The following is a 15,320-nucleotide window of genomic DNA, read 5'->3' as shown; positions in this document are numbered from 1 at the left end:
AGTTTGCACCTAGAGGCCTCTGATTGAATCAATAACTATTGATTAGCCTCTACTGTGTAAAAACCTGATGCTAGAGGTCTAGGGAAGTTTAAGATAGTCCCTGCTCATGAAGGGCTTCCAGACTAAGTGCCAAGAGAAGCAGTTGTATTAGAAACATTAGCTAGCTGTCTCTATTCTTTCCTACCTAGTGTCTCAGGAACCAGAAGACCAACCCAACATCTGGACCAGAATCTCGTAGGACTTTGACTGCAGTTCCATTATAGTGGGTCCCGGTTCTAAAATACCAGCCCCCAGGGGTGTGGCAGCTATAGTGTTCCTTAGACCATTGGTTCTCAGTGTGGTCCCCAACTCAGGGCATCGGTAACTCACAGGAACTCATTTTCCATGCAAATTCTTGGGCCCCACTGAAAGCTTTGAGGGCAGAGTCCAGTATTTTGTTTTTCCTTTGAAAAATATGGTAAAATGCATGCATAACATAAAATATACCACCTTAACCCTTCTTAAGTGTACAGCCCAGTAGTACTAAGTACTCATATATTCACATTGTTGTATAACCAATCTCCAGAACTGCTTTCATCTTAGAAAACTTACGCTCCGTACACATTAAGCAACTTATTATTCCTTCTATGCCAGGCCCCTGGCTGCCACCATTCTATTCTCTATCTCTAGAAATTTGATTACTCTCAGTACCTCATTTAAGTGGAAACATGCAATGTTTTTATTTTTGTGAGTGGTGTATTTTACTTTATGTAATGTCCTCAAGTTTCAACCATGTTAGAGCATGTATCAGAATTCTCTTCCTTTTTAAGGCTGAATAATATTCCTCTGTGTGTGTGTGACATTGTGTTTATTTAGTCATCATCCATCCAGACACTTAGGTTGCTTCTACCTCTTGGCTATTGTGTATAATGCTTCTAGAAACTTGAGTGTACAAATATCTGTTCTGGATCCTGCTTTCAGTTTGGTGGGGGGGGGGCATATATACCTATAAGCTGTGTTTTCCCAAGCCCTTCAGGTGACTGAGAATCACTTCTATGAATGATGACTATTATGCTGTTGTCCTGATCCTGCCTCACTATAGGGACCTCTCTATTGTTTTGATCCCAATGCTCAGCACGGACATAGAATAACTAATTTTTGCAATCACTTCGCTTGGTCAGGGGTGTGCATATATGTATGTAGGTATTGAAGAGAGAGGTACAAAGAGGAGAACTAGCTAGGGGAAAACATGCAGTTTTTGTCTTCTGCCTTTTCTCTATTACTGGGAAGGACGTTGGACTGAGAGCAGGTAGGGAACTTGGGGTAGGAAGGTACACAGACTATTAGAAATGAAATTGGTCTTGGCAACTACTCAGGTCAGTGGTCTGTAACTTTTCTGGAGTTCTAGACCTCTTTGAGAATAATATTGTTAATGATGGTTTTATTGTTAGAGTTATTTATTGAATGATTATGATGTTCCTGATACCATGTACATTACATACATATATGATCACATTTAATCTTTATTGGTTGATTTTAGTTTATGCCCATTTTTCAGATGAGCAAAGTGAGGTTAAATAGCTTTCCCAAAGTCACACAGCCAGTAAGTAGTAGTCTTCAAAAAAGAATTCTCTCTCTGTCTCTAACACACATACACACTCATGTACACAGTTTTACCATTGATACCAACTTTGGCAGAATCAATGGCTGTTACCCATACTAATAAGAGATCCCTGTATTTGAGGTAATCTGTTCTTCCTTTCATCTTAAGTGCAGAAAGTCTGTTTTCCAGAACCTATTCGTCCTACAAGTACTCTCCACATTTCCAGCAAAATCTATGGGGGTCATGAGAAAGCACAAGGTGTTACAAGACAGCACACTGTGTTTCATTTCACCTCAACAGATGTCAGAATTCCGGTCAATCTAATCTCTTTCTCTTTCCTTTCCTTCCTTTCTTCCCTTATTCTCCTTCTCTTCTCCCTCTCCTCTTTCATAAGCAGTTTTTTACTCAGTTTCTTTTCCCCCCATTTTATTTTATTTTTAACATTTTTATTGTTGTTCAAGTACAGTTGTCTGCCTTTTTTCTCACCCCCCCACCACCCAGCACTCCCCACCTCCTTCCTCTGTTTCCACCCCTCTGGTGATTGTCCATGTGTCCTTTCTTAAATTAATGCATCACATCTTATCTTCCATACTCTCCCCATATTTTTGCAAGAAGCAAATTAGTAGACACTTAGTGTACTGAATACCAGGAAGTTATTTTCTATAAAGAAAGTGGGCATTAACCAGCTCTGTGACTACATTCAACATTGACTTTACTGGAGGGAAGATACTTTCTGGAAAAATCAGGCATTTTATCCTACTCCTGGCAGCCTTCCTTTCTCGCCAAGCCTATGGTTGGGTTGCCAGTACTTAAGGACTGCTAGCAGCCTTTTCTGCGTATGTGGCCATGGAGGTAACAAAGGAAGCTGGGGGCTGTGGTCCACACCCCAAGGCCTGCAATATAATGCTCTGAAGCTACTATAAAAAGGTGGCTGGCTGCTGGGGCCACAGGCTGCCTAGAGCTTTCCAGGGCTGTTAGTTCTCTGTTGGGTTGGAAATACATTCAGGGCAAAGGGCTTGGGCTTTTTTCCCCTTGTGGTATTTGGCTACATTGAGCTCAAATCCTAGCTCAGCCCTGGCAGGGCTGAGGACTGTATAAGTGAAAAATAGTGGAATGAAACCCCAGAACACGTTATGACCTTCAAGAAGGTTTGGTTTGGACTGGGTTCTAAAAATGGTCTGAGTTTTTTGGTTGCAGACTTTTTTTTCCAGAACGTATTTTGAACCTCTTCAGAGAGCTGTTCATGGCCTCTGAGAGGCATCTGAGGCTATGGGGGGGGGGGGGGGGGGGGGCTCTCTCTGCCCCTCCTTATAACCCCACCCCCACACAGTAATATTGGACATAAAATAAGGATAACGTTAGAAGTTATCATTAAATGAATGTCACGTACCAGGAACTGACTGAACTAAAGAGTTTTACAACCATTATTGCACATAATTTTTTAAGACTCCAGTAAGAAAAGTACTGTTACGCTCATTACACTATGATGAAATTAAGGCTCAGAGTCTTTGAAGTCTTGTCCATGTTCTCAAGATAATAGCTGTGTGGGATTTGAATGTCAGGATATTTCACTTCAGGGTACAGTCTCTGAACACTGCATTGCACTCCTTTCTCCTTCTGTTTCGTTCTCCTTCCCTTGTATCTTTCTGGTGTCTTTCTCCTCTCCTGCTCCCCCTCTTCTGCCCTTTCCTCTCCCTCCTTTACTTTCCTCTCCTATCCACCCGGCCCCTGCCACGCATTCACCAGGGCAATGCAGCCAATCTTTTTGGAGTGCCTGCTATAGCTAAATTACTATGCAGTGCTCTTTAGGAGATGAGGAAGACACATCAAGGTCAACTGATGAGACCTTGAAAAGTTGAGAAGGTGAAATTAGAGCTGGGTCAGTGAGCTTATTCTTCATGGGGTGGGTCCTTAAACCAAGTCTTGTTTAAGAATACATACTCTCTCCTTTGATTTCCAAATATGGTGCTCAATAATGTCTGATTCTTTGACCCTAATTAATTGAGAAAACAAGGATATCTGTGAGGATATCTGTTGTGAAATGACTATTGTTAGTGGCTTCCTGTTTGTGACTGCCACTGTCTAATTTAGGAAAATGTGGGACTGAAATTGGTTTCATTCAGGGATGATGACATGACCTAACCAGCCCAATCAGAAATCTCCACTGCATTGTTATTGGGATTATTAATACAAGTGTTTTCTCTTTCTCTTGGAGACAGATGCTGTAAGGGCACAGTAGGTTTAGGGTTGACAGCAATCATTTTGCCACCCAATGAAGAACACACATCTGGAAATGAAGCTGAAAAGAGGTGAGAACTGAGAGGAAGAAAGAGAAGACTCCTCAAGAAAAGCATTGAGATGCTGGATCTAGCCACAACTTAAGCCATTGTTTTAGATATATCAGGCAACAAATTCCCTATTTTGCTTAAGCTGGTTTGAACTGGGTTTCAGTAACTTGCAAACAAATTATTCTAAGCAGGTGTAGACAGAAGGAGATACACTGAATTGGTTGTAGGTGATGCCTGACCGAAATATGACAGGAGAAAGTGTCTGAGCAGGGACTATCCTGTCTTGCTCACTGATTTATGCCCAGCACAGAACAATACATAACACTTAACAGGCAATCAATAAATATAAGTTAAATGAATGAAAGGTAGAATTCAGGTTGAATCAGGAACCTTGCACATTAGATTTTGCTATCTTAAGCTTAGAATGTTTTAGTGGCATGTTTAACCATTGTCTCATACTTTTATATATTTCTGTTTCTGCTTGGTTCTAAGTAAAGTTCCTTTAAAAAAATTAAAATTTGAGTCTTGTAACAAAGGAGCAAAGATGTGAAGACCTGTCCAGTCCTGGGCTACAAAGATGAACAGAATGCCCTTAGAGGTTGTGTACGTTCAGTGAGGTAAGGAAAGGGTTCACACAGACCCATGGTGGGAAGAAGGGGTCTGAGACCAAGGGAGAAGCTCTTTGTCCCTCTTACATGCCCTTTTTTGTCTCCCCAGTGGAGGGTTTTGTATTATTTGCAGAGTAATTGTACATACTTCTCTTCCTTTCTCCTTTTTCTTATTTTCTGCTTCTCTCTTTTTTATGTTGTCCCTTGTTGCCACTATTCTTTATCTAGTAGTCTCTCCCCTCTCTCTCTGATCTTTTTTTCCTCTTTCTTTCATTTTGTCCAACCATTGTCCCTCAGTATTGCTATCAAAGTTGAGACTTTTAAAGGCTGGTCCCCCTGGGACCAAATCTCATCCCAAGCTCTATATCCTCCCTCTGTCTACCTGCCCACCATTACCTGAACTATAGCATATGTTATGGAAAAACACGGGTGCAGAAGCACATGCCATAGGCTAAAAGGGCAGAGCCCCTGGAGAGAGTACCAGCATTTGCCAACTTGCTGACACCAGTTGGCTCAGAGCCAAAGGACTTGAGCATGACCAGAACATTCTGCACTATTTACCACCAGCTGCCTCAATGAAGGACACCACTGTCTATCCAGTAAGTAATTAGTTTGGGTGCTGTGCAGGGGAACACAAAAGACACAGTGGATCTCACAGTTCAGAGACAGGCTAAGATAGACAACAGAGTGGAATCTTTGGAGTTCCAGATTGATCTCCCCAATTATCACCTACAGGAGACTGTATTTGGCCAAGTTACTTAACCTTTTTGAGTCTTAAGTTCTTTTTTTAGTGTATTTGATTGATTATGCTATTACAGTTGTCCCAATTTTTACACCTTGCCTCCCTTCACACAGTATCCCACATTCACTCTAGCAATCCCTCTCTTAGTTCATGCCCATGGGTCATACATATAAGTTCTTTGACCACTTCATTCCCTATACTGTTCTTAACATCCCTCTGTCTATTCTGTACCTACCAATTTGTCCTTCTTAACTCCTGCATCTTCTCCCACATTGGCCACCTTCCCCCTTTCAAATAATAACCCTCCAAATGATTTCCATTATTTATGATTCTGTTTCTTTTCTGCTTGTTTGTTTTTTAGATTCAATTGTTGACAGTTGTGAATTTATTGCCATTTTAATGCTCATAGTGTTAATCTTATTTTTCTTAAGTAAGTCCCTTTAGCATCTCATATAACAATGGCTTGGTGATGATGAACTCCTTTAGCTTTATCGTGTCTGGGAAGCTCTTCATCTGCCCTTTGATTCTAAATGATAGCTTTGCTGGTATTCTAGGTTGTTGTAGGTCCTTGCTTTTCATCAGTTCAAACATTTTTTGCCAGTCCTTCCTAGCCTGCAAAGTTTACTTTGAGAAATCAGCTGTCAGTCTTATGGGAACTCCTTTGTAGGTAACTCTCTGCTTTTTCTCTTGATGATTTTAAAATCCTCTCTTTATCTTTAACTTTGGGCATTTTAATTATGATGATTCTTGGTGTGATCTCCTTTGTGTCATCTTGTTTGGGGATCTCCGTGCTTCCTGGACGTGTATGTCTATTTCCTCCACCAAATGAGGGAAGTTTTATTTCATTATTTTTTCAAATAATATTACCTAAGGCTCTACCCCATCCAACTTATGGGTGTTGTTTTCTACAATAGGCCACACTGCTAAGACAGGGAGTCAAAGCAGCTCCACTTATACATAGAAACAAACACAGGAAGGCTGACAAAATGAGGAGTCAAAGGAACATTGCCCAAATGAAAGAACAGAACAAAAGTCCAGAAAAAGAACTAAAGAAATGGAGACAAGCAATCTATCAGTGCAGAGTTTAAAACACTAGTTATTAGGATGCTCAAGGAACTCATTGGGTACTTCAACAGCATAAAAAGACCCAGGCAGAAATGAAGGTTACACTAAGTGAAATAAAGAAAAAATTATAGGGGGAAAAAAAAACAGTGGAGGGGATGAGGCCAAGAATCAAATCAATGATTTGGAACATAAGGAAGAAAAAGACATTCAATCAGAATAGGAAGAGGAAAAAAGAATAAAAAAAAATGAGGACCAGGTAAGGAGCCTCTGGGACACCATTAAATGTTCCAACTTTTGAATATAAGGATGCCAGAAAGAGAAGAGAAAGAGCAAGAAATTGAGTCTTAGATTCTTTTTTTAATATAGACAATTGTGGTATTTACGTACAAATGTTTTTGTGAGGATTAGAAGATTCAATATACTTTAAGTACCTATTTAATGATTAATCACTGACAGTTCTTGGGCTTTTTCTATGAATACGGAAACAAAGATGACTCAACAACTCTGATCTTTAAGAAGAAATTGACTAGAACCCCAATTCTCACTACCAGGAGATCTGTGATAGTTTCTTATCCTTATCTCAGGAGGTCAGAAACTCAAAAGCCTAATGAGGCCAGATAGATAATGTAAATGAGGGAAAGTGGTTAGGTTCATTTTGTTATATAGGTAATAGAGAGTGGTGGGTACTGAGGCAACTGAAGTATGTGTGCCTCATATAACTGGGCAACTTTATCCAACTCTTGTCAGTTTTTTCCTCATGGTATTCTGGACCCAGGTTTGCCATGCTGTTATTCATTTTGAAGAAAAGCTGAAAATCTGTGTTTATAAAAGTGAGATCTGATGAATTTACAATGTTGTCAAATTCATTCAGATGAAAAACAACAATGACAATAGGAAGAAAATATTGTGATGGATCAAACACACACCTCAAAAGTCAAAGACATTCTGCCTCTTGGCTGTCTTGCTGGGACCTATGGCTAGTCTTTTGGCACCCACTTTGCATGAGCTTCTGCAAAAGAGAAGCTGTTCCCTCACCGGCTTTCACAAGAAATCCAAATATCTCACTAAGCATTTAGTGTGACAAGAGATTTAGCAGGGAAGTTGAGGATCATGGAAAAGTTATATTACACCATGTGTTTCTCTTGCCTTTCTCACACCACACCTTCATTTTCTTCACCACCATCTTAGGAACAACTATATACATTCTCTTTGTCTTGCACAAATTTCTAAAGCCCTTTTCTTTGACGCTTTGGCACCAGCTTGTATGTATGCCCCTTAGGGCCTAACCTATCCAAGGATGTTTGCTCAGACACTTCCCTGTCAACAGTGGTCCTTCCTCTGAAAGAATCTTTGACCAGCTACTCAACAAAGAAAGAAAAATACTTGACCTCATTACAAATGAATATACCAATTAGTAAGGGATGCATGGTTTAACAAAGTGCCATGGACTTCCACCAAGATGGAGAAGTAGGTGGAGGGTCCACCTCACCTCTGTGCACAACCAAATCTAAGAACAACTATTTTTAACAGCAGTCACAACCAAGCCACACGGAAAATCGACAATACGGAGTCCAAAGGACAACTAGATACTCGGCTGGACCGGTACGAGGAGCGAGGCCAGCAGCGGGGCAGGTTAGCAAGAAAAAATTCCCGGGGCGGTGCGCGGTGCGCGGTGCGCGAGGGTGCTGATCGCCAGCGAGCTGGCTGCTGGAACGCACAGGGAAGAGGTGCGGTGGGTTGGTCGGTCGCGCGCATTTACGTGCGGAGAAACCAGTGAGAAGCGGTGCAGCAGGCTCGCAAAATTAGGATCGGATAAGCAAGCCCGAGGCGTTTGAGTGACTGGATGCGCTGGGCTAGCGGAGAGGAACGCCATTGCTCCCTCTCTGACCCCGCCCCCACACACAGCGTCACAAACCAGCGACCTGGGTCGCCCCGTCCTGGTAAACAACTAAGGCTTCGCTCCGCTCACTTAACAGCACGAATAAACCAAAAATGGCTCTAGAACAACTCAGAGCCTCAGAACCGATAGACCTAAGTGATGAAGAAATAGCCAGTCTTTCAGATGCACAGTTCAAAACACTGGTTATAAAGATCCTTACAGAACTGGTGGATTTTAGTCACAAATTAGAGAAACATATGGAAGCTAAATTAATTGAAATGAATGCTGATACAAAAGATACCAATAGTAATGGAAAGAAAATTGGGACTCAAATCAAGGGAGAGGACCAGACGGAAGAAAAAAATGATCAAACAGAAAGGAATGAAGAAATAAGAATTCAGAAAAATGAGGAGAAGCTTAGGAACCTCCAGGACATCTTTAAACGTTCCAACATCCGAATTATAGGGGTACCAGAAGGGGGGAAAGGCACAACCACCAGTTGAAAAATTATTTGAACAAATAATAAAGGAGAATTTCCCCAAGATGGCAAAGGAAATAGACTTCCGAGAAATCCAGGAAGCTCAGAGAGTCCCAAAGAAGTTGGACCCAAGAAGGAACACACCAAGGCACATCATCATTACATTAGCCAAGATTAAAATGAAGGAGAGAATCCTAGAAGCAGCAAGAGCTAAGGGGACAGTCACCTACAAAGGAGTTCCCATCAGACTGTCAGCTGATTTCTCAAAAGAGACCTTACAGGCAAGAAGGGGTTGGACAGAGGTATTCCAAGTCATGAAAACCAAAGATCTACAACCAAGATTGCTCTACCCAGCAAAACTTTCATTTAGAATGGAAGGACAGATAAAGTGCTTCTCAGATAAGACCAAATTCAAGGAGTTCATCATCACCAAGCCCTTACTATATGAAATGTTAAAGGGACTTACCTAAGAAAAAGAAGATAAAAAAGATGAACAGTGAAAGGACAGCAAACTCACAGTTATTAAGAACCACACCTAAAACAAAAGCAAACTAAGAGGATAGCTAGATCAGGAGCAGAACCATAGAAATGAAGATCACATGGAGGGTTAGCAACAGGGGAGTGGGAGGAGGGGAAGGGGGGAGAAGGTACAGAAAATAAGTAGTATAGACAGTAGATAGAAAATAGATAGGGGGGAGGGTAAGAATAGTAGGGGAAATACAGAATCTAAAGAATTTGAGACACATGTTCATGAACTAAAGGGGGAAATGGTGGGGGAGGGGTATGCAGGGTGGAGGGGAAGGGAGGGGGGAATAGAGCAAATGTAATGGCATAATCAATAAAAAAAATAAATTAAAAAAAAAAGAACAAAAACAAAGTGCCATGGGTGTGGTCCACGTGTTGAATGCCAGACATTATGGAAGAGAGAGGTTCCTGAGCCTGCAGGCTTCTGCTCAAACACTTGATGTCCTGCAGCCTTCCACAATGGCCCATGGAACACTGGTGAGACAAACTATAGCAACTGGTTTGCCCAGTCCCTATGTGTAGTGAGGTTGCCTGTAAATTTTGCAGAGATAAGAATGGTAGACTTGGGGAGCAAAAATATAAGTTTAACATCAGAAATGGAAGACTGCAGTGGTTATGGGCATAAACTTGGAATCCCCAGACTATCATTTACAAATTGACTGAAGTTATATATTATCTTTAAGCCTCAGTTTTCTTACCTAGAAATAATGGAACCTAATAGTATTTCATAGTGAAACTGGAAAAGACACCGGCATTTAGGCTGCTTGTCACTACCAAACCCAGTAAGCAATGACAGTGATTGAATCTTTATGGGCACTTTATTCAGATGGCCGGTGATCTGAGAAGATAGCGGGTTCATACCCTAACTGACCATCTTGTCTTTTCTTTCCAGGCCAAGGTTTTTATAGCATGGAATAAACAAGGTGCAGTGAGGGGTTTTGAAATTCAGGGAGGATTAGGTGAAAGAAACTGCAATATTCTAGTCCTGGGCAGTTAGCTGTTCCCAGGGGTGGGTGGTCCTCTGTCTCTCCCTGGAACACAAAGGCTCGGATGCCTTCACTTGTCCCCACTTGGTAATCTCTAGCTGTGCCCCAGGAGGTCAACTGTTTTCCCAGGAGCCAGGATGGGCCTTATCTATCTGTAGTTTCTGAAACAAAAGCTTTAGCATATACATTACTTGCTAGGCTTATAACTTTTTACCTTTAACTAAAATTTTCCAACTCTTCAGTCCCCTATCACTAGAGTGATTAAAAAGATTCCATGGAAAACCATGTGTAAAGCACCTATACTTTGTAGACACTGATGAATAGAAGTTTTCTTCCTTCTTAATTCCTAATTATTCTTCCAGGTTCAGTGAGGGCATCACCTCCTCAGGACACTTCCCTTGCACTTCCTGCCATTCCTTCCACATTGGGTGGGTACCCCACTCTTCTCTGCTTCCTAGACTTCCTGGCCTACCATTTGCTTCACCCTTATTACATAGTATTAAACACTATGTTTTTATTTCTGGATCTCCTTGAACACTAAGACTATCACAATTTCTCTTTGTCTCTCCAGCTCCTTAACACAGTGCCACGGGAATAATAGAAACTCAGTACATGCTTGTTAAACTCAGGGCTCTAAAATGAGGAGAAAATTGTCTTAGGTAACCATATAAACATAATTTAGAAAAGCCTTATAAAATATTCTATTTTTAAAATGGTTGTATATACATCTATGTTACTTAAATTATATATGTAATTTATATAATAAAATTTTATTACTCAACCTCAGTGCTTGCTCAAGCTCTAGTATCTTTGGAGGATGTTAACAAAAGCAAAGCATGGAGTTTCAACTGGTGTCAACCTGAAAGTTGGGACAAAATCTCAGACAGAGAGAATTGAGTGGGAAAGAGAATGACTTTTCCTTGTGGAAAACATCTTTGAGGGATGGCAATTAAATGCCCAGTGTACTTGAAAGTGTCTCTTCCAATCTGAAAATAAACTGAGCTTCCTAAACTGCTTTTGGAAAACCAAGGTTTGGAGGATTTCTCTGACATTCACTATCCCTGCATCAGCATTTGGAAGAGAAACACAGAACAATTAACAATGAAAAGAAACTGACTATATTAGCAAATCAGTAGATTTGGGGGAGAGGGAGATGGAAAGGCTAATGATCCTAACTCTTCATTTGTATGAAGCCTAAAGAATTATGGAATTACCTGGAACTTAAGCTTTTCATCTTTTTTTTTTCATTTGATCTCTAGCCAAGTAACTACTGTAGAATAATTTAATATTCTCTGAGTCGTCAATAATAAGGCTTGCAATGTGATAGTTAAATGCACTTGAAATTTTGATGAGATCATTAATAATACCTCTTGCCAGTGACTTAACTATAGTTAATAACTTCCTTGTGACTTTCGTCAAATAGATTTTCCTGAGGGATATTAATTTCCAAAGGTTTGTGGATGTCCTTCAATTGTTAGCCAGTGACAGAAATAGCTTTTCTGCTGTGGCATGTTTTGAGGTTTTGCCCTTATTTCTAAGAAAAAGGCGATAATTGTGTAAACCAATTGGCATCAAGCTTTAACCTAAAACCTGAAGTAATATTTTCTAAAAAGAATAGTTTTGTGTAATTTTCACGATAACAGCATGCCAACACCAACTATTCTAAAATGGCAGCCTGTTATTTTATGAGTTATATAAGTCTAATAGAGGAGAAAAAAGTCCTCTTACTGCCTTGCTTTGGGAACAGTTTCTTAGAATTTTCCTGACTAATATGGGATCACGTCAGAATGCTCGTTTCTCATTTTTTGCAGCTCACGCCATGCAACCAATCCAAACCCACTCCCTTTCCAGAGCCAACCCAAGAGTCTTCAAAGTAAACTGGATTTGTAGCTAGTGTGTGGTGGGGAGAAAAATTCTAGGAGAGGGTCAACAGAGAATTCCAGCACTGTTGAGCATTGAGGCACCCTTCAAAGCTGGAACAAGGCATTTGAGGTCAAAAATGACAGAATGATGTTATATATTGAATAGTATGTATTTAGAATTTGTCACTTCCCAAAAGAAGTTAGATCCCCAATGCCAAGTCCATACATGTTAGCTGAATGACTGAAATAGAACCAAAAAAGGTTTGAATGAACTTATAAATGATTGATATGTAACTGATTAAGAAGAGAAATTCGATTTCTTTTAGGTTATACATTCTCCACTTCTTTCTTTTCTTCTCCTCCTAACTTTATGAATTCCCGCAGAGACTCACACCTCTGTAACCAGGAGAATCTCTTCCACTCTTAAGTTTTAAGAAAACATAAACATATGTTTTTTGAAATGAATGAGAAGAGATTTGTTTTCTAATAACTTTCTAAGTAGGGTTGGTGAATTTAATAAACACACAAGCAAACAAACCTCCCCACCAAAACTCAGGATGCCCAGTTACATTTAAATTTAGAAAAACCATGACTGATCAATCGATGGATTTAGTATAATTATGTCCCATGCAGTATTTGGGGTATACACTAAAATAAAATTCATTATTTGTCTGAGATTAAAATTTAACTCATGACTTATATTTAGCAAACCTAGCCACACTTCATTTGCATACTAAACATGTAGGAGTATATTTCATTACCACAGGAAATGTCCTCACTCCCACTTTTCCTAAAGCAAAGATGCTCTTTTTTCTTTTATTTTGTTACATGAAACATGAATCCATAAAGTAGCTATTTTCCTCTTAATTCTACAGTTAGAAAACGACATCACAATTACGATGATACCTGACATCTGGCAGCACAACTGGGTCTCAGGGAGTTAGAGGTGTTGGGCTCTGAGGGCAACCAGAGGGCACACAGAGGCTCGATCTGAAAGGAGCACCACCACTCAGCTCTAGTGTCGCCATTGGGAAATATAGGTTCAGTATGTTGAGACCCCATTTTTGTTTTAAACAAATGCCACCTATCCTGATTTAATGTGAGAACTCCAGAATTTTAATCACTGATAACTAAGTCAACTGTTAATAGAAACAAATGAATGCGGACCAACACCCCTCCCACCACACACACGCTATATCTGAGGGTCTCCCCACTTCAGTTTCTTGCCCACTTTTCTGGTACCCAGCTGCTGCTGGAGTCCTGTACTTTATCCTGATGTCTTGAGGCAGAGGACAAAAGGATAATCTCTGAGTGAGGCAATTTTGGAAGAAACTCTGATGCAAGCAGCTCCTCGGTTGTACAGAAACATAGTGCTGATTGTAGTGAGATCATTTTTTCACCTGTCTTTCTTCCTGTTCTCTAGTTAAATAGCCACGGGGTCTTGCTTCGCTGTCCCTCAGGTATGTGGCAGAGAACAAAAGGATGCAAACAATTGCCTTTCCTGGTTTTGTGTTCGGAATTTCATGCCCTAAGGGACATTTTTCAGGGCTACAGTCTAGAGACTTTAAGGAGAAAGTAAATGACCCAAAGAAAACCATAAAGAGTGAGATTCTTCCCAGCCTTAAAAAAATAATTCTCAGAGAGTAGGAAGGAGGAGAGGTTTGTGGTTTCTGTGAGTAGTGACCAGAGCTCTTCTCCTTGCCACCACTCCCTGGCAGTGCTCCAAGGAGGTAGCTGGATCCCAGAGGGGACAGTGGCAGAGGAGGCCAAAAATAAACACAGGATTCCTCGGAATCACTTCACAATCCCACGACCTGAAGGGACCATTGAACAGAGAATAAAACCATTCAGACCTAATCAATCTCCATAGTGATTGGTGAATAAAAAGGCCTCCCCAGTTCAGGGTGCTATTTAAGACCCTGGTGACTATAGAGTGCCAGATGTAAGAAAAGATTCCCAAATGACCCAGCCAAATAATGTAATGGGGATTTTCAACTGAAATTAGCTGACTGAAAAAACAAAGGAAGAGACACACAAAGAAATAGAAATAGTCACCTGAACATGGAGTCCTCTAGATAGAGGTTCCTACCTGCCACCTCTTGATACGTCCCATACAAATGTACAATGTACAAATAGCATTGTTTGTACCTACTCTGGTGGCAATACCTCAAAGTTTTACTGGTTTGACGTTTCCCCTCATGCAATGTATCAGGCACACTTTGTCAAGCCTGTGCTTTTTCACAGACTGAAAGGTAGAAACATAGAAATTCTTGAATTGACATAATCAATACCTAGAAAATTCTAGTATACACCACTGGCTAACCCACCTAAATTACTGCTTGCTAATCTCCTGACCTTGGAATGTATGTTTTCCCAAACTGCTAGGCAGAGTTAGCTATGTTTAGTACATGCTGTAATGTAGCCCAATAAATTGTCATAACAAAGAAAACTATGACATAATAGTGATGATAATAATTACTGTAATATATAATAACAATAGTTATTATTATTACTTTATAAATGAGGAAACAAAGGCACAAAGGGGTTAAATAACTTGTCCTAGATTATAAGGCTGATAAACTCTAGAGCTAAGACTCAAGCCTAGAAGTCTAGCTCCAGCGTCTGAGCTACTAAACCACCCCCTCCCAGCTGCTGCGAGACCCTTCCCTGGGACATCGCTGCTTCCTGAACTTGGCTAGGTCAGTCTCCCCATTCTATGTTTCTATGATCCCGTGCACTGTGCCTTCCTGATGTTTACCATAGTTCATAAGGATTTGATTATTTTCCATTTCCCCTCTAGATTCTGAGTACATAAAGTTGGAGTAAACTGTGAAGGCTTTGCTCACTGAAGCCAAGATGACTAGATCTCTGTCCAAACCATATTCCTCTTTTTCATAGCAATAGAATTATAGCCTGGCACACAATTGCCTGTTACCTGCATTTCCCAACCTCATTTGTAGTTATGTGTGGCCACATGATTAAATTTCTGCAAATAGAATGCAGGCACAAATGATTGATATCACTTTTATTTCTCCTTCTTCTTATCAGATGGACAAATTGTGACTCAGTGTCCACCATGCAGAGAATGGATGGCAAAGCCTCTCATGGGGTGACAGAGGTGAGGGAAGAAACTTGGATTTCCAAATGACCAAGGGGAGTAGAGCTACCCACCAACCTGAGCCATGCCTCAAATTGTCACATGATAAAGAAATTCACTTCAGTCTCCTTCAAATCACTGAATTATTTGGGTTCTCATTGTTCCAGTGGCCTAGCCTCACCCTGAATCACTGCTTTATTTCTGGAAC

Source organism: Artibeus jamaicensis, unplaced genomic scaffold (genome assembly GCF_021234435.1).
Source record: "Artibeus jamaicensis isolate MK-2021 breed Jamaican fruit bat unplaced genomic scaffold, CSHL_Jam_final contig_233, whole genome shotgun sequence".
Classification (NCBI taxonomy): Eukaryota; Metazoa; Chordata; class Mammalia; order Chiroptera; family Phyllostomidae; genus Artibeus; species Artibeus jamaicensis.
Note: the sequence above shows the minus strand (reverse complement) of the source record.